A 27,760-nucleotide genomic window follows, 5' to 3' on the forward strand; every position below is an offset into this window, starting at 1 on the left:
AGAGGAAAAGTCCCTTTCTGTCCTTTTAAGGTTTCAGCAAGGGTCAAATGCATAATCTGCCTGGAGCCAGTTCTGAGGGTTCATCTGCCTCCATTATGTTTTCCTGCCAAGTGCAAGACATTCAGTGTTGCTCAGATCTGGATTCAGGGTGGATGCTGAGGTCCTTGGTCCTGAGGTGGGTCTAAGGCTCTCCTCTCACATTCTCCTTCTCTTTGGTTCTGCTTTTCCTCTCACATATCTTCCTGGAGTCCTGGCGTATGGCCTCGATGAGCATACAGAGAAATAAAAACTATTTGCAAATGTCCCATCTGGCCAAGACTTTCTATTTCTCGCTTGAGTAGAACCCCCACCCCCACCCCCAACAATGAATCTTGAGGCCTGACTCATCACTTCTGTGCCTGCAACAACTCATAAACTGGTTTTAATTATACGGTGCTTTTCCAAATAAACAACCCTACCGAAAGAGAAAACAACCTCTGATTTTTGTTGAATTAAGTTAGGAACAATCCCAGCACCATGACCGCTGAGACGAGTCAGTGACCAGAGGCTCCTAATGTTGTCCTTGTGCTCCTACCTGCCCTCCCTGGACGGGAGCAACAAGGACATAGGGAACCAGCCCGGGCAGGGGGGTGGGGGGGTGATTCGACAAGAAAAACCCCAAACGGAATTTCAGGACGGGGCTCCAGATCTCAGCTGAAATTCGGGAGTTTTTTGGTAGCAGTATTGCCAGGGGAAAAATAAGCCAAGATCTTTGTCTCCATCATAAACAAACACAATATTATCCTGGCTACAGTCTGACCCACGAAGCATCCTCCGCTTGACTTCCAGACAGAATGCTGTCGCCCGCGTATGAATAGTGGTAGCGGATTCCTGAGCAATTCTTTTTCTTCCTTCATTTGAACGCTTTATGTTCCACACATTCATTAACAGTTCCCTGCATGTCTCATTATTATCTCATCAAACATTTATTATTACTTCAAGATAGATAATTAAAATTTTATACAATTATTCTCTCTGTATGACAATCCCATGGATTTCGGATCTCTCCACCCTCCCCAGAACTCATCTGCACCCTCACAATCGGGTCACAAAACTCACGAACTTCCAATTCACCATGCAGAAAGCAGAGGAACAAAATCTAAAATTCAGTTTAAATGGGACTTTCGTTTCCTGAATAATGACTCAGTTATGGCAGTTGTGAAAGAATCAGAGAAAGCGGTCTCGCAGGACAATCCTGTTCTTCATCAAATAAATAACCCGTCTCCATTGATAACATTACAGGGTAGACAAACAATGTCCATGAGTGATTCTTAAAGCTAGAAGTGGATTTGTTAGAAACAAGGACTCCCAGACAGCAAATGCAGTAAACTCCCAAAGATTAGCAAAGAATTACTGTCTTTGCAGGATGCATATTACATTTAGGATTAAGAAATTTTGATATGGATTATATATCACACATATTGCACAGAGCACAGAAGTATCGAATTCATTGCAACCAGGGTGAGATATTTTTTTTCAGTGGAATTTAAGAATGTAGGTTGGGTTTTCGGCTACTTACAGCTCGGAAGAGAATTTCCGGGTGGGAGGAACTTTCAGCCTTAACAAGCCCTTGGCCTCTTGCTTTTCATGTGCCGTTTCCCTGCCTAGACCAGAGCGCAAGCGGAAAAGTCATCTGAGACCAAACCCGGCCCTGAGGGGCATGCAATTTCTGAAATTGCTTGAATTTGGTTTTGGAGCTATAAATCTTACTGTTGCCCCGAAAAATAATCAGTGCCAACCTCCAGGAAATTCAAACTGTCTCGCATTTCTTCCTTAAATATGCAAACCGGGGAGCTGTTGGTTTAGTCTGTCCGGTTAATTAAACAGGTTTACGCTACTTAATTTGGGAAAAACATGAAGGCTATCCTTACCTATCACCCCGATCCAAAGAAGGAGAAGGCGATGGGTTGGGAACCCATCTCTTCTAAACTTTTTAAAAGTGTGGTCTGAAAAGCATCCCTTGGCAAGCAACCGTTTTCCCCACTTTGGGGCTTTTCACACATAGCTGGCTCAGATTTCAGCATCGCTCACAGGAGAACGCGTGCTCTGCTCTCCCGGCCGTGTGCGTGGTGCAGCAGATGGGGCAGGGACAGACCGGGGTTCTGAGCTGGGGAATAGGCCGGAGGGCTCACCTTTTAAACAGGCACTCGGGCTGTTTAGCCCTTGTGTGTGGGTACATAGGTCCGCCCTGGGACTCACGCCCTGGGACACGGGGCCAATGCCCCTGCTGATCGATGCCCACTGACTGATGCTAAGTGTCTCCCTTCTCCCGGGCGCTGTCCACATGCTCTTAGTCAATGGCAACTGCACAACTCAGCTGCAAGAATTTATTAACATATAAAACAGGCCTGGCATGTAGAGAAAGAATGGTCCTTGCCTTCAGGGAACTTTAATTCATTAATTTTTGTGGTGCTTTTCCCGTGTGCTGAGCAAATAAAACAGTGCACAGTACGGATGGACGCTCCCTGACGTAGGATGGTTCCCAATTTAAGAGTTTTAAACTTTGTGATGGTGTGAAAGTGATACCCATCCACGTAGAAGCTGTACTTGGAATTCTGAGTTTGGATCTTTTCTGGGGCTATGCGGTGCTCTCTTGTGGGGCTGGGCAGGGCAGCGAGCCAGGTGATCCCCAGGACAAACAGCTGAGACACTTAAAACTACTCTGTACCCCGAGAGCCGTTCTGTTTCTCACTTTCAGTAAGGTATCCAATCAATTACATGGGATGTTCAGCCCTTTTTTATAAAATAGGCCATGTGTTAGATGACTTTGCCCTGCTGAAGGCTAACGTAAGTGTTCCGAGCACATTTAACGTAGGCGAGGCTAAGCTGTGATGTTTGGTAGGTGAGGTATAGTGAATATGCTTTCGACTTAACAGTATTTTCAACTTAGGAGGGGCTTATCGGGTTGTAACTACACTGTAAGATCAAGGAAGGTCTGTACAGACAGAATATAATTTGGTCTCAAAGCGTTTGGTATAGATGGTGATCCTAAGAGGTCTGAGGGGTTTGAAGGCTTAGGGGTGGCTTCGGGGTCGGGGGCTGTGTGATAATGGAGCAGGGAGATGGTGCGTAGGCTTTGAAGAACCTAGGGCATGCTCGATGTTAGGGCCCCCAGGAGCCTAGTCACACCTTTATCAAATCCTTATTGGGCCTCTATAGGATAAACAAGGCACCAGGTTAACTGATGTGAAGGAAGTCCCCAGAGATCTTCTGAGTAATATAAACAGGAGGGGGCAAGATGTGATTCATCTTTGTAACTCCCACCCTAACTCCTTAGGAGGCACTTCACTCAAAAACTATACTTGTAACTAAATTAAAATCCGTATCTGTCCTTCTGGATGTTCTTTGTTTGCAAAGGGCTATTGAATCTTTTATTTTTTCCCCCTTAGGTGTTTTCAGGTCCTTCCTCTTCCGTTCTGCAGATTCTAGAGTCTTTCCTTCAGGATGCTCAGATCTTGGGTCTCAGCGTGCTTCCTGACATCTCAATGCATGAGTATTATCTGAGTGTCCCTTGGGTCAGCCAAGGTGTGAGGCTTCTTTGCATGGGGTGGAAGCACAAGGGAGGTATCTGCCCTCCAAAGCTTGACTTTTGATTAGGAAGGTAATAACTAAAATTCACTGCTGTCTAGTGAGGTCATTGTCACGGTGAACCTGTGAGGTTGGGTGTTGCATTGTCAACCGTTTTGGAGAGGGGAAAAGTGAGTCCCAGGATGGTTTCTAAGCTGTCAAAAGTCACACAGCTAGTGGCTGAGTGACCCAAGTCCCTCCTTCAGAGTTTGAGAGGGGCACCCAGAACACTGGGCTCCGGTGTCTGTCCGGGGCAAGGATCACGTTTAGCTCGTCTGCGTACACCTGGCAGAAATGACTTCAGTAAGGATGGGGGCTGCGTCTAGAGGCTCATCTGTGACAAGAACAGACCAGCAAACAGCAGGATAACCTAAGGCCAGTGCCACGCACAGTTTTTATTTTGCATTTCTCCTTCATTGTCTCCCTGCTACGGCGGTGTTGACCAGTCAGTGAGAAATGCTCCTTTGTGTGCCCAGACGCAACCTAACATGGAACAAATCTGAGCTCACCCTCTCCCCTAGCCCCGTTAAATTGGTTTGATCAGCCTGGTGGCCTGGAATGTCTGAAGTCTTGCAAAAGACACAGGCATGTTTGTTGGTGGGTTTCACATACACTCCCAAATTGACATGACTCAACCGTTGCAAACCTATCTCTGTCTGCTTCTTGCACCGCCCCTGTCCCGCTGCCCAGCCCCCACCATCCTTGCCACCAACATAGCAGAGGGAATATATCAGATTGACCTTTTTCTTTTTTTTTTAAGATTTTATTTATTCATTTGAGAGAGAGAGAACACAAGCAGGGAGGAGGGGCAGAGGGCGAGGGAGAAGCAGACTCCCAGAGGAGCAGGGAGCCTGACGCGGGGCTCGATCCCAGGACCCTGGCATCATGGCCTGAGTTGAAGGCAGCCCCTTAACCAACTGAGTCACGCAGGCGCCCCCAGATTGACCCTTTTAAACATCATTTAATCCTGAACAAAATCCTGATTTTAACGATGGAGTGAGTGAGCGTCTACGTCTTAGAAAAGTCAAAAGTGCTACACAAACGCGAGGTGGGGTGGAGGGGCAGTCTGGCTTAGGAACGAGTAGGGCTGGTCTGGGCTCAAAATCCCAAAGGTGCGACTTTGGACAAGTCACTGAACCGCTCTTGAATTTCTGTGTCCTTTTTGGAAATGAAGGCTAATAGGGGTTGCCATGGAGACAAAGTGAAGTAAGCTGTGCAGAGCACTTGGCACGGTGCTTGGGATGGAGGGGGCACTCCATCAAGGGTAGCTATTACTATTCGCATTTCTAGCTCCCACGTACATCTGATGGCGTTCGTCCCACACTCTCGACCAAGAACACTTCGCTGTCCCATTACTCCCTGGATCCTGACATCCTCTGGTGCCGTGACAAAGGTCTGGAATAGGGGTTAGGGTTGTCTCAAACAAGGCCAGGCAAGTATTGTCAAGGAGGGAAGGGGCCGGATCAGGAAGCAGTAGAGAGCGGTGGGGTCTGTGGCAAACCTCACAGGGTGATTGTGATTCCGTTCTAGCCAATGCCAGGTATAAATGTGGGCCAAAGCCCCAGATTTTTCAAAGAAAGCCATACTTTTTTTTTTCTTTTAGTGTGTAATTAGTTGGTAACTGCTTAATATCTTTTGAAAATATCGTTCAGGCCGACTCTGTGTGGGCCAAACCAAACATGCCTGTGGGCCAGATGCAGGCCTCCAGGGTGTGACCTCTGGCTCAGAAAGCCTGCCTTCTTCTGGAAAGGCAGAAGCTACTAGGCACTTCATCTTGCATGAAGTGCTGTGAAAGTCTAGGCCAGCTCTCATCAGAACATGGAGACCATTAAATGAGTGTCTAGCGCAGTGCTTGGCAGCTAATAGGCAATCAGTGTTGTTAGGGTTGTATGTTCTAGAGTGCATATTTTCCCAGGATCACTTAGATCAGTGATAGCTTTGGGGTCCACGTCAATTTCAATTTTCAGTCCCCATTTCAGAGTGAATGTCATTTATATGATCTTAGGGACATCATTATGGTTTTCTGGGTACAATCCATTTCTCTTAATACAGTTTGCATTCTTATTTGCTGTTGATAGAATTATCCCTGAGGCATTTTAGTACTAGAAGGGCCTTTAGAAATAACCTAGTTTCACCTCTCTATTTCACAGAAAAGGAGCCCCGACATTCCAGAGAAGTTGAATGGCTTACCCAAGGTCTAATAAGAGGGCTGCTTGGACTTCTTCCTTGGATCTGAAATTCCAGCTCTATCTTTACTTAGTCCAGGGCCAGGCCAAGAGCTTGTCTGACAAGGACCAGATGGGAAACATCACCCCGTCTGGGTCTGGGGACTGGTGGGTGGTCCACACTACTAGTCGCGACCTGAGTAATGGCACCTGACCCATGGGGGGTGAGAGGGAAGGAAGGGGTGCTGGTAGGAAGGGTATGGAGGGGACTTGCAGTCCTGGGAGGAAAGGGTCTCTGACTCTTGGAAAGTCCCTAACTCCCTGACCCAGCTTGATTTTTTTCCACCTCCTCATATCCCACGCTGTGTGACGATGTATTATCTTCATTGTCTGTCTCCTGCCAGTAGAATGTAAGGTCCATGAGGACAGAGTGCTTTATTTTGGTTACTGCTGTATCCCCCATGCTCAGCACAGGGCCTGGAGCAGAGGTGACCCCTACAGTGTTTGTTGAATGAATAACAGTGACAATGTGCACACGCGTGAGAGTGGTCCTATTTGTCTCCATCCTTCATGCATGGGAGGGAAGGGAGCAGTCACAGCTCCATTTATGCCTGAGGTGGTTTAGGCATCTTGCCCGCAGTGACACTGCTAGAAAGTTCTTGATAGACCAGGCTCAGAAACCAGTCCCCCAATTCGAATCATGGGGTCCCGTCCCTTCATCACTGAGTGTATAAATTCCACAGTCTGGACAATACAATTCGGACTGCCACTTCTGTGCTTATGGGTGGAAAGGAAGCTTTGAGCTAAAAGCTTGCAATTTAAGAAAAAAAAATCATCAGATTCATGCATAGAGTATCATATTTCTCTGGCTTGGAGTGGTCGATACTGAGACGGAGCTTCTCCCGTTTGAAATAAAAATGATCCCACTTTTATCCCCAAAACTTTGTCTGAGGTCACGCTCCAGATGGAAAGCAGGAAGTGTCTTCCGAATTGAGGAAATGAAGTTAAAGCCCGAATCCCAAAGCTGGCACCCAGACTTGGAGAGCTCCCAGGAAATCAGAGGGCTCATCCCATTCATAGAATTATGGACTCACGGGGCTTAGAGCTGAATGGACCTTAGAAATACCATCTGGCCCTGTGTTTCCCAAAGAGTGGTGCATAGACTCCTGCTAACAAGAATATAAGCATTTTGTTTTTTAATAGTTACATGTTTTTAAAGATTTTTATTTATTTATTCGACAGAGAGACACAGTGAGAGAGGGAACACAAGCAGGGGAGTGGGAGAGGGAGAAGCAGGCTTCCCGCTGAGCAGGGAGCCCGATGCGGGGCTCGATCCCCGGACCCTGGGACCATGACCTGAGCTGAAGGCAGACGCTTAACGACTGAGCCACCCAGGTGCCCCTTAATAGTTACATTTTTATTTTAATATGCAGTAGACAGAAATTACTATTTTATCTGTACCTGATTTCAGGCTACTGTTTTAGGATGAAGAGGGTAGAAAAGTGAGTTATTAAAAAAGAAGTACTAGGTTTAATTTTGAGGAAATGGCAAAAATCCTGTTGGCACATAAATGCCTGAAGTTTGGGAAACTTAATTTTGTAGTGAAGGAGGAAAAGACCTGGTAATATCCTTCACAAGGCCATTAAACAAATTGGTGGCGAAGCTATGATTTGAGTGCGGGTCTTCAGGCTCCCTGGCCAGTGGAATTCCCAAGGAGGGACAGCATTTTCCCCAGCCTCCCCAACTACTATATTCATCCTTTCCTGTCCACTACTACTCTGTCATCCCTCCACTCAACAAATGTTTCCTGGGCAGCCATGGCCAGGTATTGGGTGGGATAGAGAAGCCGTGGGAGGATTATGTTATTTCCCTTGTCCCGACGGAGCCTTCCGTCCGTCCGTCCATGCATCGAGGCACTCACATGAATCAGGAGCGAACACCATGCACTTTTGTTCATACATCCTCAGTTCCCCGTTATGATCACTTTATCAACCAGATGCACCTCTTTCTGTACCAGTGTTATAGTCAGGATAAAACATGCACCAAAGAAACGAGTAAGCGTGCTAAAAATAAAGCAAGTGGCACTTTAAAATGTTAAGATATTTGATTTCATCAGTAGGACCAAAGGAACTAAATATAAAAAGAGGAATACAAAGGAAAACAAAAGAAACTACTATGGGAAGAACAAGTGGATGAACTAAAGGTATATTAAGTAATACTTCCTGTTTTTTAAAAAATTAATTTTGTTAGCGGCAAAGAAGACTTTTTGTCTTCACTCAAAATTGCCATGAGCTTTAGAAAAATATATTGGAATATGTTTTCATGTTGGTTTAAACCTTTATAATAGACCATTGGATTCAAAGTTCTGGTTCAGTTTTATTTTACTTATTTATTTTTTAATGCTTAGTTTTAATGGTTGTCAGGGCTGAAAAAAAAGAATCTTTACAAAGACACAGAGATCCAAATGGAAGAAATGCAATGCTGGCTGTGCTTACTCAATCAAGATGCTCATTTAAAAAAAAATTCCACCCAGCAATTACACAAAGGTTTTTATCGAAATTCATCTAGTCAGCTAGTCAGTTTCCATCTTCCTTAATGTCAATTCTTGTAAGCTAATCAAAAGTTATATTTTTAACAAATGGGTTCAAGATCCACTGACGCTCCTCTTTGGGAATATTTTTAAATAGGTTAGGAATTGTTTCCAAGTTTTTAAAGTGTGCAGATATGAGGGCTTTTTCAAGAAAAGGTATTACATATGTTATCTCAGAACAAAATCCCACAATGATGGAAACATTTTCAAACATCCATGCTCAAGGTACTTTGCTATAGCACACTAGACTTTGGCAAAACAATTATTTATCACTTGTTTAAAATATGACTTTTACCTGGAAAGGATATGTTTTTAAAAAACTAAGAATATTTCAGCTGTTATACTACAATAGCTAGTTTCATCACAGAAAACTCCAGTGAATTTAGAACACATATTTTTTTGTACAAGAAAAATGTATAATTCATCTTAAAATTGATCACCTTTTTAAAAAAGATTTATTTAGGGGCACCTGGGTGGCTCAGTTGTTAAGCATCTGCCTTTGGCTCAGGTCATAGTCCCAGGGTCCTGGGATCGAGCCCCGCATCGGGCTCCCTGCTCGGCGGGAAGCCTGCTTCTCCCTCTCCCACTCCCCCTGCTTGTGTTCCCTCTCTTGCTGTGTTTCTCTCTGTCAAATAAATAAATAAAACCTTCAAAAAAAAAATAAAAATGATTTTTTTATTTATTAGAGAGAGAGAAAGCGAACACAAGCAGGGAGAGGGGCACATGGAAAGGGAGAGAGAGAATCTCAAGCAGATTCCTTGCTGAGTGCAGAGCCCAACCCAGGGCTCGATCCCATGCCCCTGAGATCATGACTTGAGCCAGAATCAAGAGTCAGATGCTTTACCGACTTGAGCCACCCAGGCACCCAAAATTGATCACCTTTTAAAAAATAGTTTGCCATGAGAAAACCTACAGTCCTTGTACGGTACAAAAGATTTTCATGTTCACTCCACATCAGATTACAAAGTGTTGTAAACATTCTACTACTTAAGTTAATGTAATCCATAACTCCCATACAGACTGTACACATCACGAGATGCTGAAACAGTCAGAGGAGTGAGGAGGCCACTGTCATCCCCATCATACTATAGACCAGCCACAGTCCCCTCTAAATTCCCCACCTACCACGTGACATATGAGACTCTGACTTAAGGACCCAGCGAGGGCAACGGATGTGAAATCCTGAATTCTGTACTTGTAAATTTGTGCTACTTTTTAGACACAGAATAAACACAAGTAGAATTTCTTACTTGTTCTCCACACATCCTACATGGAGGTGATCCAACTGGAGAAAGATCCAGAATGGTCCGCATTGCAGAATTATGTGGCATAGACTTTAAGGCAGGTGGGCTGAGATGTCAGGTAGGTGTCATCGAGGGGGTGGGCACAGGCTGGGCACTGGATGAGTGAGGTGATTTGGAAGAGGGAGAGGAGCTGATCAGTGTCCATGTGGCAGGCAGGACACCCCAGGCAGCCTTCTGGGAAGGTATGGGCTCCCTTTTGGCTTTGCCTCTTAGCAGAAACTGACAGGCTGACCCGAAGCCAAGAAGCCCACCTCCTCTGACCAGGGGTAAGCTGGGGCAGCACGATACGGGGTCGGGGGTTGGTGGCTGGGGTCGGTGCTCCTCTGAGTCCTGGTGGAACCACAGGGTCCAGTCTGTCTGCCTGCCACTGCCCATCCCCACCCATGTCCACCTTCGCCTTGCCATCACTGTGTCCTGGTTTCTGGGAACGGTCCAGCCACCCTGATGAGGCCAATGCATAATTCCTTCAGGAGCCATTGCCCTGAGGCTCTTTTGTCTACATTTGGCACCTTAAGGTTGGCCAGACCTGAACGCAGTAGCTCTCACAGATAGCAGCCCTTAAAGTGAAGGATCAGAAACCATAGGCCACAGTAACGTAAAGACATTTCCTGCCATGCTTCCTAAAAACCATGGCCAGATGCTCCCCCGTTGCCCATGGAGGGACTCTCTCCATGCAGGTGTCTGTGGAGGCGCCAAGAGCTCTGTCCCTCGTCCCAGCCTCTGGGACTCAGCATGTCCTCGAATTCTCCTGCTAATTCCTATCAGCACCACTTTGGTTTAGGAGGCACTGCTACTCCTTTCATTCTTAGGCCCAAACTTAGAAAATACCTTCCTTTCCTGATCCCATAATAAGGTCAGAAGGTTCGAGGTTCAAGGCTCTGTAATTTCCACGTAGCCAATTTAAATCCATGCACTGTTTGCAGGTCTGAGGAATAAACTTCAGAGGACCTGGCTTATAGGTGTAATCGTCTTCATGGGTGCATGCCTCCTTAGCGCCCACCACCCAGGAAATACGTCTAGACTCCTCGATTCCTCAAAGTCCAAGTTCAAGGCAGTGAAGCCCTAGATGTAGAGAAAGACAACGTGGCCAATCTTTTTGGTCTCATGCCAGCCTACTGGGTTTTAGTTTTCTCTCTGGGGTTCCTTGTCTTTCCTGAAAGGCGATACCTTTTCCCCGTGCTGGGCACAGCCATCCGTAAAGATTTTGCTTATCTCTCTGAGCTTGTAGACCATTAACTAATTCAGCTAACAAATATTTATTTTCTACCATGTGCTTGGCTCTGGGAGAAATGCTGAATATCCAACAGTGAGGGACACTGGCATGGTCTCTGTTCTTCATGAGCTTACAGGCCAGTGGGGGAGCTCATCTGAAACACATGACTGTACAAATGAATGTATGATTACCAATAGGACCAGTGCTACAAATTAAAAATCTGGGATCTGCAGTAGGCGATAAGAGGGGCGATGGGTGGGGACTGACATTATCTCTGAGGGAGAGGGCTTTGAGCTGAGGCTGGAAGAAGACAGTGGAGGAGGAAGAGGGTAGCAGACAGAGGGAAATGTGAGCCAAAATCTGCAGTCAAAGAGAAGCTTGGCTCAAAGACTCAGCAGCCGATAAGTGTGGCTAAGCCAGGAGTGGTTCCCCATGAAGCTGGAGAGACAGGCAGGGGCAAAATCACAGCTGGTCTTGTGAGTGGTGGCAATGACTTTGGACTTCATCTTAAAAGTGGAGAGGCACTGAAAGTCTCAAACCCAGGGAATGCCATGATTGGACTGTGTGTTAAAAAGTTCACCCCAGCCGGCTGTATCGAGGGGAGGGAATAAGACAAGGTTAAGAGACTGGAGGCTATTGAAAGCTATTGATAATGACGATGTTGAATAGGATAGTGGAGGATCTTAGAATAAGATGAAGACAATGGAAGATCTCGGTGGTATCTTGAAACCAGCTAAGGTGACCGAGTTTACACCATAGAGATTAGCGAATGATACAGACCAGGGCTTTCTTTTCCCTGGAGAACTGGTTGTTCAACTTTTACCAGTATACCACTGCTTACAGATAACCTCTGTTTTGCTAGCAAGTGGCTAAGGACTCACTCCCAGAGCACGTCATGTGGCTGGGGATCTGCCTGCCAGACGGCCTCCGGGCCTCCACTGGCAATGAATCAGTCCTTGAACTGCCATCAGCCTGGGATGCATGTGGCCAGGCAGTGAATATGCATTTTGAATACACTGTGATTCAAATTCAACAAACATTAATAAGCTTGCCACTGTCCGCCAGGGACAGTGATTAGCACAGAGGGCCACGGAGATGAACTTTGCTCTGTCTTTTCTCCCTAAATGAGGAGAAACGATCCCGTCCTCAGGATATAGAATGTCAGGCCTGCATGTGAAATTCAGAAATTCAGAAATGAAGTGTGAGTAGTGTTCTCTGGAAGGGGTGGGAGAAGAAGGATTTGTTCCAAATGAGGGGATATAGCTATGAGGATGGGGTGCTCGGGATGGCAGAATGAGCAGGTTTTCAGCAAGAAGAGGAAGAGAGAGGAGAATTCCTGCTTGGGAAGCAGCACAAGCAAAGGCCCATAAGTAGGGAAGCATGAGGTATATTTAGGGATTAACAACCAATCAATATTAAATGGGAACATTAAATGTGTGTGTGTGTGTGAGAGAGAGAGAGAGAGAGAGAGAGAGAGAGAGTGTGTGAGTGTGTTGGTGGGTGGGAGTCTTAAATGTCATGCCAAGGCATTCTGATGTTGTCTGCAGGCAATGGGGAAGCAGAGAAGGTTCTGGGCGTTGACTCAGGCAGGCAACAGTATGGCTTGGGGGTGGACCTCCGTCAGGGAGACTGTTCCGTAATGACATTTGGTTCCCGCGTCCCCATCTGTGCTCCATCATTCCACAATGTGCTGGGGACCTTCTGTTCTGCCGGTCTCAGCGCCACTCTGGTCTCCTTTAATGGCCCTGACACACATACCACGCTCAGGCCCGGCTGGGTGGCCCCAGTTAATACCGCACGGATGCCAAACTCAGATGGTGGACCTCTGGGTCAACACCTTGGGACCCCCAGAAGGTGGCGCTGTGCAGGCCTGCTGGTGCCTTGGACCACCGTGCTAGGACAAACCGTAACATGCAATGACATAGATCCCTGGTCGGTGTTCCCAAATGGTCATTTCTCAATGTCCCTTCTCTCTGATGCCAGAGAGGCAGAGGACTCAGCGTACCGGCCACAGAGACACAGGAGGAAGAGCTCGGTGAACTGGGGCTGGTTATTTCACCTCTGAGAGCCTCAGTGTTGTCAACCACGAAAAGGAGGGTAGTAACACCAACTGTAGACTTGTGAGGGCTGAGGTCACAGCATCTGTAAATGAGGTTGAGAATTTATTGTTGGACTGACCCAGGTGTGAACCCAGCTTTGTGACTCGGCCACATTGTTTTGCACCCTTAGACCCCAGTTTCTTTAAACAGTGGTAGTGATCACTTTCTTATAAGATGGTTTTAAAGATCCAGTGCGATACTGTTTGTAAGCACTGGGTACATAGTGGTCAATCAATGGTGGATGTCATTGTTGTGTGATTTGTGTTAAAGTGCTTCATTGAGTGGCGGACAGAAATTCTGGCCTGGCCTATCAGACCACCAGAGCCCCGATCCTTCACTTGGCGCATGTTTGACACTGTCCCCCACAGATGGGACATGCCACGTGGAGTGGCAGCAGACGGAAGGGAGAGGCTGGGGTACTGGTGCTGCTTCTCTTGGGAGCTCTGCTCCTTGGAGGCATCTAGGAGGTTTCAGGAGAGGACATGATGACCGGGCTGGTTCCTCTGAAGCTGGATGGGACTGCCATGCAGCATGGTGCATGCGTTTGGCATAGAGAGGGCCACTCAATTAACGGCCCCAAGCAATGAAATGCTCCAGAGCACCTGAAAACACAGGCCCCCCTGGTCATGTTCCCGCCAACAGTGAGGAAACCTCATGTTCTGTTGGACAGATCCTCCTTCACATATAATGGCAAAGACCCTTCCCTTGACCAGACTTTAGTCAGGCTCCTTGAGCCGTCTTTTTGACTAGGCCTTGTCCTCGGGCCCCGTCTTTGGCCTACTAAGTCCAATTGTAGCAAGACTCCTTCCCGGTTAGTGTAGAGGGAATACCCCACCCTCGAAATCTGGTCAGACTCCTCATCCCCCATCCTTGATATGTGATCTCCGTGGCCTCTGAGCAGGTCCTGACCTCCCCCATCCACTCAAAGTGGTCACTGAAAGGTGGTTGGCACGATCCTGGCCCAGCCTGGATCTCACCATAGCCTGGCCTGGGTTGTGCAGATGGGCCCACATGGTCTTGGCACAAGCAGCTTCTAGGCTCTCTTGTTGGATCCACTGGTGTTATATTCAATTCCCACTGGCTGGGACTGGGGGATGGTCTTGTCCAGTGTGAACACTCTGACTCCCGACACTTGAAGGTCTAGCTTCGGCCCAAAACTCATCTCCACCAGGCCCTAAGCCATCTTCAGTCTCATTGGCCCTTCCATGCTGAATGGGACTACAGTCCCCTACACTCGGTGCTTTCATCTGCACCAGTGGCCTGGATTGTTCTTCCTCTTCTTTGTCTGGCTAAATCCTACCTACCCTTCAATCTTCAACCAAGGGACCACCTCCACCTGACCCCATTCTCTGTCTACCAGCCCAGGCTGGCACAGGTGTACCCCTGAAGCTTCCCAGTACCTGGACCCCCTCCACTGAGGCATGGATTTTGCTATACTGTCCTCACCTTTACATGGACTATTGCCCAGAGGACACCCAGGACCCTGCCCAGGTGCATAGCTCAGGTTTGTTGAATGAATGAAAGTGCCCAGCTGACCTCGAGATCCCTTCTTTTCTTCCTTCTCTGCTTATGTTTCATAGTCCCAGACACCTGCCTTTCTATTCTGTTTCTGGACCCTTGAGTCTACCTGTGAACCCATGAGGCTAATTGGCCTTGAACTCAACAGGAAAGAGGGAAGCAGAGGCAGTGCTCCGAGTCTAACTTCTTGCCTTCGTGTTGGCTAATGTCCAAGCCAACCAGGCAGATGGTCCCCTTATCTCATTTAAAACAGTGAGAAGGCTTCTCATTCACTCCTCTGCAATAATCACCCTTGACATACATCCAAGCCACTATTGCTCTTACTTAATATGCCTGCTTATTCTTTTTACTCCAGCTCCAAACTCCTTCACCAGGCTCCCAGGACTTCCCAGTCTGGTTAACCCTGGCTAATCCTTCTCTCATCCACCATATGCACCCATCACCGCCACCCCCCCCCCCCCCCCCCAGTTCACCACTTCCTAAACATTTCCTGGGACTTTGCACATACTGTGCCTTTCACAGGAAATGCCCTTCCCTCTCTTCCCTGATGCATCATCTTCCCCAAGACCTGGTTTGATGTCTCTTCTAGTTCCCATGGAATTAGCCACTCCCTCTCCAGGGTCCCTATAAAACCCCAAGTCATATGTTGAGGACCCCATTGACCAAATGTTGCTTTAGTTGTTCGTCTATACTTTACTCTCACTAGAGAGTATGATGACGCCTGACTTTTACTTGCTCCCTCTTGCCTCTCCCACCCCTCTAGCCTCGGAGACGTGTCCGATCCATGGTAGGTCCTTCATAAACACTTGGTCTGATGGGAATTTCTTTCCTAGCTCCATCTGGCCACCCAGGTCCTTGTTCCACAACGACGTGCTCCCCAGCGTTATCCATCGCTCAGGATCTGCATTGAACGAGATCCTCAGGGGATGCATACATACCCTTAAATTTGAGAACCACTAGCCGAACATTCAGAGTTCCTCGTGTCTGACCCACATCCTCACTGCTTTTAGCTGGCCCCTGGGACAAAACTCCACGTCGCTGGCCCTTTCTCTTCCCAGGGGCTTGAGAATGTTGCATTGCACCTTTGCATGTCCTCAGGCAGAATAAATGAGAGCAGCACTCCTAATGTGCCAACCAGCAGGTTCCTCTCTTCTAATCCAGTCCAGATGCTTTTGGTGACTCCCTTTCTGGAATGTAAAAATAACACTATTACCAACCCCTCCTCCTAGTAGCCTTTTCTCTGTAGCCAAGTTAATTCCAAATAGAACATCTGGAAATTCTATTTTGTTGCCTAATTTAAACCAGACTAAAACCAATCTGCATAAAAGTTTATGAACTTTCTGGGGCCTCACACCTTATATTTCCCCATCTGCAGAAGCCTGCAATCTGGAGGCCAGAAATAGGAAGGATTTGCGCCATCTCTTTCTCTAGCCCTGGGAAGAGTGTTTGTGGCTTTGTGTATTGGGGCGGAGAGGCAGGCTGGAGGTGCAGTGGGTGGGGTGGAGGGAGAGGCCAAGGAGGGAAATGGATAGAGCTGCACTTCCTTGGACAAAAATAAATCTGCATGTAGATTTAAAGGCCCTTTAACTTTGCGCTGAGGTGGTGGGTGGCAGGAGGGGGTTGGGGGAGGAGGGGATGCCAGGTGGGGGAAGAAAAATGGAGTGTCAGGCAATGCGAGAGGGGAACAGGGAAGGAGGCATGCATCACCGAGAATAAACTTCGAGGAGAATTTCAGCAGCTGCCCATTGGAGCCAAAAGCCCAGGACTTGAGACGAGGCTAATAGGGCTCCAGTGTTTGTTAGTAGTTTGGGGACTCACAGGAGTGGGGGGTGGTGGGTAGTGCAGAAGTGCGGGGCAGGGAGGAGCCTTCGTCAGTCTGGGTGGGGAGTGGACAATAAAATCAACTCTTGATATTTTAAGCAAGAGTCAATAGAATCCCCAAATGCCGGCACAATTTTTTTTTTTTTTTTTGTAGAAATTGACCAGATGACTCAAAAATTTATGTGGGATAGCAAAGCACCCATACTAAGCCTAACCATTTTTATTTTATTTTTTTAAAGATTTTATTTATTTGAGAGAGAGAGAGAGCATGAACAGGGGGGAGGGATAGAGGGAGAGGAAGAAGCAGACTCCCCACTGAGCAGGGACTCCCATACCGGGGGGCGGGGGGGGTGGATTGGGGGGGCCTCGATCCCAGGACCCTGAGATCATGACCTGACTGAGCTAGAAGGCAGACGCTTAACCGACTGAGCCACCCAGGTGCCCCTAGCCTAACAATTTTTAAAAAAAGCAAAAGGAAGTTAGAGAACTCCCGTAACTCAATTTCAGGATTTACTGTAAGTCTACAGGAATCAAGGCAATGTGGTATTAGTGAAGAGATAGACATACTGATGATCTGAGTGGGAAGAAACCTAGTAGAGTGAATTAGATGCTTACAAAAGTATTGCAAGGGTAGGGGGAGTAGATAGGGTCTAGCCTGGGCCTCCAGGATCAAGTCCCAGAATACGGCTCTGCACAACTCATCCCCAGGGGAGCGACAGCATCGGAGGCCACCACGGAGTCACTGTGATCCAAGAATCAGGAAGCTGGACTCAGGGGGCTGCCTCCGCCACCCCACGTGTCTCTTGAGCCCCAGAAACCTGAAAAGGGGATGCTGGAATGCTGCTGAAGAAATTCCTCGCTCGTCATGATTTTTCTTGTTGGCAGGCGAGACGGGGAGGGGGAGAGAAAAAATGTCCAAAGGAGACTCCATTGCATGCCTGCCTTCCGAACCCTGGGGGAGCCCCCTCGCATCGAGCACGCCAGCTGTAAAGGACTCTGGGAAATGTATTTCTATGCTTTCCAGTCCCTGTCGTATTGGAAGTTGCTCAAGAAGTGGGAAGCAAAGGAGCTTGAGAAACCAGCCCATAGCAAACTAACCCGTACCTCCGGGATGCTGGAACTCCTGCTGACACTATCGATATGTGCATTCTCCAGCCATCATCGGACGCTGCTCCTGACAGGCAGAGCTCCATGCTAGGTGCTGGGGCTGCAGGATTGTACAGAACAGAGATCAGGGAAATATATTAGCTAACACGCACCGGGCACGATGATGGAAGCTTGCATGGATTACCTTGTCAATCTTTATGATGCCCTGGTGAGATAGGCACTGTTATTCCCTGCCCTCCCCTGCCTGTTATAGATGGAGAACTGACGCTAGAACAGACAGATGACTCACGCAAGGTCACAGAGCTAGTTGGTGGCGGACTAGAGGTTCATCTGACTCTGAAGCTCTTTCCTCTCTGTACCTTTCCTGCTAAGCTGCCTCAAAAATATACATCTGCAAGACATTACAAAGGTTGGAAGGAAAAGAATGCCCAGCACCCATGGGTGAGACTTGTCCATTCATGTTCTGCTTCCCACTGAGGTGGAAGAGGTCCCTGCCCTCCTCTGAGAGGTCATTAATCCCTTCTGAAACTGTTTTATAGGTCTGGTTGCTGTACAGTCACTTGGATGATACGGGTGCAATTAACTTTTCAACATGGCAGGTGCGGTGGGTTAAACTGCATGTTCCCCAAAGATGTGTCCAAGTCCTAAACCCTGGTAGCTGTGAATGTGATGTGTTTGGCAACAGGGCCTTTGCAGATGTACTTAAGGTATGATTGTAGGATGAGATTATCCTGGGTTAGAGTGGGTCCTAAGTCCAAAGACCAGTGTCCTGATAAGAGACAGATCATGAGGAGACAGGAGGAGAAGGCCACGTGAAGATGGAGGCAGAGCTTGGAGGGATGTGGCCACGAGCCTTGCAGCACCAGCAGCCACTGGAAGCTGGAAGAGGCAGGGAAGGATGGTCCCCTCGAGGCTTCGGAGGGGGTGTGGCCCTTCGGACACCTTGATTTCAGACGCCACCCTCCAGAACTGTGAGAAAATACATTTCTGTTATTTTAACCCCTCAGTTGTGATTATTTGTTATGACAATCTGAGGATATTAACACGATAGGTAAAGTAGAGCTCCCTTTCATGGGAGAAATCTTTGAGCTTCAGTTGGGTTTTCCTTCTAGAATTTACAGTTGGTTTGCAGGCACTCTGACCTTCATCTTTACAGACTGAGCATTCATTTGCTTTTCAAGGTGTTTTTTTTTTTTTTTAATAATCTTCTCTCTGTCTTTGAACTTCTTTCTAAATCTCTCTTGCTACTCCAGGTCCTATACTTTCTAGGGGCTGCAAGGAAGAATGGCAAAGCATTGGCTTCGGAGTCAGATAGCTGTGGGTTTAAGCGCTGACTTTGCTGTGGGACCTTGGGCAGGTTGTTTACCCTCTCTGGGCTTTGTTTACCTCACCTGTAAAATATCACACCTCACCTCATAAGACGGGCGGATGAGGTAATGTGCCTGGCACAATGTTTAGCAAATAGTAGGTCTCATTCTTTTCCCTTTTCTTTTAAGACCAAAGAAAGTCAAGACCCTCTTTGAGGCAGCTTTCTCCGAGAAACCTTGGCCCCAGCCAGAGTCCTATCCAGGCCATGAGGTGCGGCCGTCCTTACCAACGGTATCATCAATCCAGTCTTATGCGTATACCATTGTGTGCTGTCCCCTCAGGTACACAGACCTCCCCCGTCCCCCGCCCCCCGCCCCCGGGAGAGCCATCCTAAGGCCTCCGCCTCTGCCTCCTGTCTTCCTCTTTTTTTTTTTTTTAAAGATTTTATTTATTTATTTGAGAGAGAGAGAATGAGAGAGAGAGAGCACATGAGAGGGGGGAGGGTCAGAGGGAGAAGCAGACTCCCTGCCGAGCAGGGAGCCCGATGCGGGACTCGATCCAGGGACTCCAGGATCATGACCTGAGCCGAAGGCAGTCACTTAACCAACTGAGCCACCCAGGCGCCCTCCTGTCTTCCTCTTGCGCTTCTGTCAGCATCTCGACGGGGCAGGCCACACAGAAGGAGCCATGTGGAAGTTTTACCCCAGAGTGGGTGTCGGGGAACCTCTGCTCAACCATTGGGAATGATGTGTCTTTACTCCCCTGAACCCCGTTTCCTGAGAGTGACCGTGTGAAAACCCAACCTGGAAATAATTAAGTAGAAATGGGGTGCCCCGAGGAGTGGCACGGCATCGAAAAGGGGAAGGTCGCCTCTAAATGGAGTAGAAGCTCATTAGTTCTTCCCTTTCTTGCAAACACAGTAATTCTTAAAAAAAAAAAAAAGGCAAAAGAAAAAAACCTGTCACTTTTGCCCCATTTCTCAGTGGCTTCTGCACAGCCTCACTGAAGGGAAGCCTCATTACGAAGACTTTATTAAGCTTGCAAAACAGACGAGGAAGTGCAGCGAGAAGCATGCAGAGCGAAACTTGCCAAAATAAATGAACAAAGCACATCCTGATGCCTGGGCCCTTCGGGAACGTAAGCCCAGGAGACCTCATAGACTATTAGGATGCAACTTTATTAACTTCACTCGGGCGTGTGGCAGCTCCAGCAGCTCCTGGCCGGGCTGCTGGCTCCAAGTTCACCTCCTCCTTGGTCCTGGCGGGCCACTGGCTGCCCGTCCTTGAGTGTTGGCCGCTGCGGCCCATTTGCTCCTCTTGCTGCAAGGCCCCAGGGTCAGCGGCTCTGTTCGGGGGCGTCTTTTGCTAAGATAAGCTTCTCACTTGTCTGTGCATCTATAGCCAAGGTCATAGAAGGAAGAGGGCAGGTGGGAGAGGCGGGAGGAGGGAAGCCAGGCAGGGATGATCATTTTTTGCACAGTTAGGATAGGCATATTCCTGTCACACCAGATCGCTCAACCATTATGCCACCCCACCCCAAAGTGACCCCTCTTTGCAAACAGGTAGAACAGGTGTATTACCCTAGCACCTCTTTCCCTCTGGGGGAGTTCCTGGGGAAGTGACTTCAGCTCTGAGCCCCAGGCTTCTCATCTGTGAAATGGGCTGACAGCCACACCCACCTGGCGGGGTGGTCCTAACTTTGAGGATGTACATGAATGCCAGCCCCGCAGCTAGCAGGTAGTGGGCACCTGCCTGTCCCTCCTCCTCGCCTCCTCCCGCCCCATAAGGATGACAGAAGTGCCCTTCCAGGAGCTGCTCTGGGCAGGGGGAATGTGGTGCACAGATGGGGAGCCATAGGCTGGTTGAGGCATTGTTGGCCTTGACCTCTCACTGCAGGCCGGCCAGACCTGAGTTCATCTAAATCCTTTTCAAAGCATCTTCTAGCTTTAGCCTGTATTTCTCGGGAGGATCGTGTGGTCCCTGTTGTCCTGAAACGTGCTTGTTCATGTCCTTTAGGACTCCCTTCTTTGTGGGAAGAATGCAGTGTGGGAAGAGGACCAGAAGGTCCTGAAGCTTTCAGCTCCTGCAAGAATCACCTCCTGTGTCTCTCTGGCCCTTGAATTTGGGATTCAGTGGGCCAAGGACAGTCTAAAGAGGGGCACAGATCAATCCCACCAGAGCAAGCTGGAGGAGGTTCCCCACAACCACCTGTCTGGGTGGGCACAGTTAGGGTTCCAGTAGAGGTAGCCAACATAGTGGTTAAGAGGGGCCTCTGGTCTCCAAATTGCGGGGGGTCAGCTCCCAGCTTCAGTTCTTTCTTCTGGGAGACTCATGGCAAGTCCCTTCATTCTCTAAGCCTCAATTGCTCCATGGAAATAGTAACGCAATCCAGTGAGATAGAGTGCCCAGCGCTATACACGTTGCTGTTTTAGTTTTAGTGTTTATTTTTTTTTAAAGATTTTATTTATTTATTTGACACAGAGAGAGCCAGAAAGCAAGCACAAGCAGGGGGAATGGCAGGCAAGGGAGAAGCAGGCTCCCTGCTGAACAAGGAGCCCGACGTGGGGCTGGATCCCAGGACCCTGGGATCATGACCTGAGCTGAAGGCAGCCGCTTAACGAACTGAGCCACCCAGGCACCCCTTAGTGTTTATTTTTAATCAGGAGGAAGACATAGTGGTTTGCAGATGTGATCTTGCTCTTTTTGGCTCTGCGGACAGGGGGACGGTCGACATGAATGAGACTTTCTACGAGATGCAGGCCAGTAGGGAGAGAGACAGATCTTTAGTTAACATACACCAGGTGATGGAAGAGTAAGGAAGCATGATTAAAGTGCAGGGAGTGGGGATGTGTGATTCTGTCTTGTGGATGAGGGTTTGGAGATGGCTTGACAAAGGGGACAGCAGGTGTGTTGAGCCCAGCTGGGTGACGGCAGGCCGGGGAGGGGACCCATGTTGCACGGTATCTTACTATTGTTTGCACGATGCCTGTCTCTTGCCCATGGGAGCCACCACTCTAGGCGAGGAGAGGGTAAGGCAGGGATGGGGCTGGGGGATCATGGGAGGGACACTATGTCTGGCCTTGCCTAGATGCTCAGTGACTTGGTCCCAGTCTCAGGTTCATGGGAGAAGTCTCATTCTGCCTGAGGTCTTGTTTTCTTATCCAAGGGGAGGGCTGAGCTTCATTCTAGCTCTGAAGTTCTAGGTCCAAAGGTCATTCTGGTTCCCAGAAATAAGTTCAAGGAGTGGTCACAATCTCAGAGAGCAGTAAAAAGTGAAGAGGGGGCAGGTGAACACATCACCTACCAAGGGTGGAAATGTGAGGGCTTTGGGTCCTCCAGAGGAGAGGGGTGCCTGGAGGCTTCAGGCAGATGGAAAATCTGGGGCTGCAGCCCAGAATTCCTGATTCAATGGCTCATTTCTCTTTATGACACATTAGCTACCTTTAGTCATGTGATATGGCTTTGTCACTCTGGATTTTCTGAAAAAAATATTTTAACTCCTCTTCACCTCTTTGATGGGTGTCATCTCACACCATATTAAACGACAGAGTGAGGTGGGTGCTGGGACAGGGGACAATCAGGGCAGGCCTGGGGAAGGCATTTTAGAGCAAGCGATTGGAGACGGGGGGTGGGGTGGGCAGTTAAAGCTATAAGAACCATCAGGTCAGTCTAAAAACGGGAGGATGGTTTCTCGCTGGGTCCTGATAAAGGCTTCAGAGATTCCTACATTGGTGGGATGCAATCTTGGGAGGCCCTGAACTCGTTCACCTCAAGGATGGCAAATCCATAGCATGCATTTCACAACTGTTATTTGCACCCATGGCAGGCATCATTAATCGATCACAGCACTCTTTCCCAGTGAGCCAGGAAAGAGCAAGCTCAGAATCCCTTTCCATGTAGTGTCTGGGTAGCTGCTGTTGGTCAGCTGGAGGGGGCATGCAAGGGGACTCTGCCCTCAGTGATCTGGCCCAATCTCTTATGTGTTGTTGGGGAAACTGAAGCCCAGAGAAGATTTGCCGAAGCCTCCAAGTTGGTTCATGGCAGTCCCGGGATTAGAACTCTGGTCTCCTATCTCTGAATCTTTTGTTTTGTGTACCAAATCATTCTGCTTTATTTGCATCACTCTGGGGGAAAAAAAAAAAAAAGAAGCGCAAAAAGATGCCATAATTGCTCATCACCTATCAGCTGTCACCTGGCAGTGAGCACCAGCCGTGGATTCTTTCCCATGTTGATGGTACTTGTTCTGCCTTCATGGACAGTTGATTTCACTGATGGCCTCCCACGCACCTTTCTGCCCAACTTTGGGGAATTTGCTCTCACCCTCCTGCTTTCCTGGTACCAAGTCTGGGGGACCAGGCAGACCACAGGGGCTTCTTAGGGAAGATGACGAGAGAAGGGAAAGAACATTTTCTAGTACTATTTCCATAGATGGGAAATCTAAAACTAGAAGGGCCCTAAGGGGGCATTTTCATTAATAATAATAATAATAATAATAATAATAAAGAATCACATGACCTCCAACACAGCTGCACATCCTCCTGAAAAAGTGATCTTTTTGTCTGGAAAATCAGGTCATTACTGCATTTCATTGTTACCTCTGCCTAGGTTCCATCCAGAAATCATTTTCTTTGAAAAGAGATCAGCCAATTGCTGAACAGGGGAGGGTGTTTGAATGGACCTTCTATCTGAAAGCTGTGAGTGTGTACCTCTGAAAGAGAGCGCTGGGACTCCCAGTTTCCCTGAGATTGGCTGATCCCCAGAGAGCAGACTGCATTCGGGAAACCAATGACTCACGCTGTCTTTCCTTCAGCCAGGCTCTCGAACACGCAGCTCAGTGCAACTCAGCAGCCCCTTACCGAGCAGAGAGTTCCTTCGGGGAAACCCACTTCAGCAGTGATGACTCCCCACGTTGCCTTAGAGCTCTGTTATTTTCCGTCATCATATCTGCCCCTAACTTACAACAGTTCTTGTTGGCAGCCCATTTCACATCCCATTTCACAGGGAACATGGACTGTGTCAGAGAAGCTAGGAGGTCTGTCTGGTGCCACAGTGCACGCCCACCACCCAAGATTGCCCATCTCCCCCGACATGGGCAGACTCAGGCCGGCGTGTACAGCTTCTGCTTGTTCCTGCTAAATTGCACAGAAGGTGGCCCTCTTTTTTGATGGCTGTAGAACATCATTGCTGTGCATGTGGAGCTTGGTTAATCCGGAGTTTGTTCCTAAAGATGTTATGTTTGTGGTGGTGCTGGTTGGTGCTGCTAGACCCACTTCAAGCATCATGGCAGGGAGAAGTGTGCACGGATGCAGAGTACAATTTAAGTGTGTGGCAGTTATTTCTGGAATAGTGTCTGCCCCCCAGACACATATAAAATGACACATATATATGTGTACCTGAGGTTTCAAAGGCCATCTGTTACATCCTGCTTCAACGCAGTGTTCACCTAAGTTGTTCAAGATGGAAGTGTCTCTTTCATTCATTTTCCCTTTCCGAGAGTGTCACCGAAGGAGAGTCTCTAACACCTGTGGGTCAACCACTTTAACATTTACCGACTCACATGGTCAGGAAATTAATCCTGACATTTAACCTAAATTCTTCTTGTTGACTGTTTCCTCTGTTCCAGACTCAGTGGGGCGAGAGCACAGCTACTCGCCAGTCTTCTTTGCCCCACCTGCTCATGGAGGACAAGTCCCACAATGCCACTCTCTATCTGTCTCTTCAAGTTCAAGGGGAACAATTCGCTTGAGGGTTTTACCTTTTTTCAGAGGACCTGTTTGCCTTTCTGTATTTCCCACATCACTCTTGAATTCTGGTAGTTCAGGGCAATTCTGATTAAGTGGTTCTGTTTTATGTCAGACCATGCATGCTGTGTACCTTTCTCCCCCCTCCCACACAATTTTCTCTGTTAAAAACAAGTCACACAGGGGCACCTGGGTGGCTCAGGTCATGATCTCAGGGTTGTGAGGTCGAGCCCTGCGTCAGGCTCACATGCTGGGTGTGGAGGCTGCTTAAGATTCTCTCTCTGCCTCTCTTTCTCTCTCTCTCCAAAAAAAACCCACACACAAAAATAAGTCACACAAAACAACTACAGCCCTACCTAAATAACTTGTTATATACTTTTATACTTGTATAAATTGTTATACAGTGATATACTATTGTTCTCTGCTTCTTCTTTTTTTTTTTTTTGGTGCTCTTTGTGTATATTCTTTACCTATTATTCTTTTATCTTGAGTCTGGATCATTTTAATTTTTAAAAGAATCCTGCTTAACACATTTCCTTGTTGAATCAGATCTTGAAGATGAAAGCCATACCTTCAATATGGGCCACGGATGTGAGTTGTTACAGAGGGTTCTCCTATACTTTCTTCTTTTTTTTTTTAGTAATATGTGTAATCTTTATTACCAATCTTCATCTTTTTTATATGACTGAAAAATTATTTTATGGTAGTACAATTAAAATAATGCTAAAACTGTCAGCATAACAGAATTAAACTAAAGTACCTACTACAATATTGTACCCCAAACCAGCTAATTTAAATGCAAAAGACTTTGTAAAGGCTATTTATCTGGGCTAATGCATGTTAAAGGATTTAAGGAGTAGTTTGTGTAGCTGAAATAAAAGGAAAAATAAGCGCTGTACAGCAATCTTTACTATTGTTTAGCAGGAGGGATATATTAAATAGGTTTATATATAGACTACTTGAGGAAAATTCCTATATTTCTTCTAATACTTAGAGATAACTTGCATGAATATACTCTTGTGGTTTCAAAATTGAAAAACAAAAATAGAAAATAATATTATTGAGCATTTGGGGTCTACCCAGAGGGGGTATAGATCTAAGCTCTTGTTCTCAAAGGTTAGGATTGTTTCGATAATACAAGATGTTTACACATGATCTTTGAAGAGCGTAGTTTAAGATAGAATATATTCAGGGATGGAGTGTGTAGTAACAACGACAATACTGGGCCCAAGCATGTGCTAAGCACATTATGTACCATTGAAATGGGTCATTAATGAAAGAAAAACTCCAAGAAAGGATAGTCTGGTGAGGGATAGAGAAGTCAGAACAGTGTTCTGGAAGAGGAAGGACTTGGGTTGGGCCTGGGTTTCTCTGCCTTTGCCTTTTCATTACACAGTGCTTGCAAGGTTAGTGAAGGTTAACATTTTTAGAGATAAGAAAATTGATAGACATTCTTAGGTTGAGGAGTCTCATTCCTATTATAATGGTATGTTATTTTACAGATGATCCTGTCCTTACGAGGGGCCCTTAGCCCAGGTACATCTGGGGCAATGGCTGGTTTAACATGGATCCAGACCAGATTTTGCAAAATGACTTGCCATTGACAAGAAGGTTAACAGGCAAGTGGTTGTGGGTAAAAGCCTGTTCTCGGAAGACTCCACATACCTGGGTCCATAGCTATCCGTGCATGTACTCCCAGCAGAGTTAAGAGTGAAGAGTGAGGATGTCTGTATTTTTATTGCAAATGAGAAAGCGATACTTGAAGGAATCAAATGTCAGGGCTCCACATTCAGCCTCTAGCTCTGAGAGCAGAATCAGAGCAAAAGCCCTCCAACTAACTCAGTGGAAAAATGAGGACCTGCGTTGAGCTAGCCCTGGTCCCCGATTTACTCCCCTTCTAAAAGGGAGACATTCACACACATTTCCTCCAGCAAGTCAGACATGCTCTGCCGGCACAATGGCTCCCGAGCGTAACTGCATTCTGGAACATCATCTATTCAAGCCACTTTTCTGTGCAAGGCACAGGAAGTAAGGTGGACCCTCAACGGAGGGCGAGGGACCCCGAAGATGAGGGGGTGAGTCTGCCTCTAGTGAGTTTTGGGCCATCGGACGACTTGGGCATGGAAATTAGTAACCAGGTGTGCCAGGGGAGGTGTGTTAAAATCAGGGTCCTCCATTTGATAGTGTTCTCTCCATCTCACCATCCCAGCAGAAGGCAACTTTTCTCGCCTCTGAACGACTCTTGAGCAACATGATGACCTGGCATTATTATAGTTATATATACATATGTAGTACATGTATGATGCCCTCTGATTGATTGCAGAGTCAGTCTGTCTCCCTGGCTATCTTAGCATTTCCCACAGTGCCTTGCACCATGGGCAGACCATATTTGTTGACAGATGAGAGAATGAGTGAATGGTGTTAGTGGGACGAGGGCTGTAGGTGCCAGAGAGGGGAAAGCTTAATTAATTTAAATTTATTTATCTAACTGGTATTTATCTAACTGGTATTAATTGAGCACCTGCTGTATGCTAGGCACTCTCCCAAGGGCTGGGATATAGCCATGAACAAGATGGACAAAAACTCTGCTCCCAGGGTGTTTCCATTCACATTGGGAACTTCACATCCCACTTGAAGATATGAGCAGGTTTCACAGTAGAGCCAGCTCTGACCTTGGCCTTGGAATATGAGAGTAATTTTGGTGGGTGGAAAAGAGTAGGGAGGTCATTACAGATGCAGGGTATGAGCAAAAACCTAAAGTAAGCCAGGTACTTTTCCATCACAGGTAAGTGCTGTAGATTCTGTTTTTTCCTCTTGAGTATACCTTGCTATCAGAAGACATTTGTGGGGTCTGCTGTGCTGATTCCAAATTGAGAGAGAGGTGAAGAAGGAGGATAACTATTTATCGGGCTGGACTTTATTTCATTTACTCTTCACAGTGGTGCTATAAGTTGGTTGCCATCTCTGCTTTGTAGAGGATATTGTTCCCCAGGGAGGATGCATGACTCGCTCAAGGTCACACAAGGGGATTTAAACCCAGTCTATCTGGACTCCCAAACCTATCCTCTTGACACTTGGCCACCAAAGCAAGGGTTCGAGCAAATGAACAAGCAAGTCAACAAACAAGCCAAGTCTCCGGTGAATCTCTTTGCTCCTGTTTTCTACATGGGTCCTCCCAACATTTCAGTTCTGGCCACGCCATGCTGAAAGCAGCATGACTCTGCTTGGGGCTCAGGCCTATTCTTGAATGTCAGCTCATGGCGGTGAAGCCCATGGGAACACTTTCAGG

The 27,760-nt window shown here is 47.4% G+C and overlaps 1 protein-coding gene across 2 annotated transcripts in view; it reads left to right on the forward strand.

The window, feature by feature from the left end:
• EN1 (engrailed homeobox 1) overlaps positions 1 to 27,760 on the forward strand; it is an 83,339-nt gene that overhangs the window by 45,429 nt on the left and 10,150 nt on the right. The gene's annotated exons all lie outside the window — the stretch shown is intronic.

The sequence above is a fragment of the Mirounga angustirostris genome, unplaced genomic scaffold, assembly GCF_029215605.1.
Source record: "Mirounga angustirostris isolate CCGP_5_RB_7025 unplaced genomic scaffold, mMirAng1.0.hap1 SCAF_3, whole genome shotgun sequence".
In the NCBI taxonomy this organism is placed as follows: Eukaryota; Metazoa; Chordata; class Mammalia; order Carnivora; family Phocidae; genus Mirounga; species Mirounga angustirostris.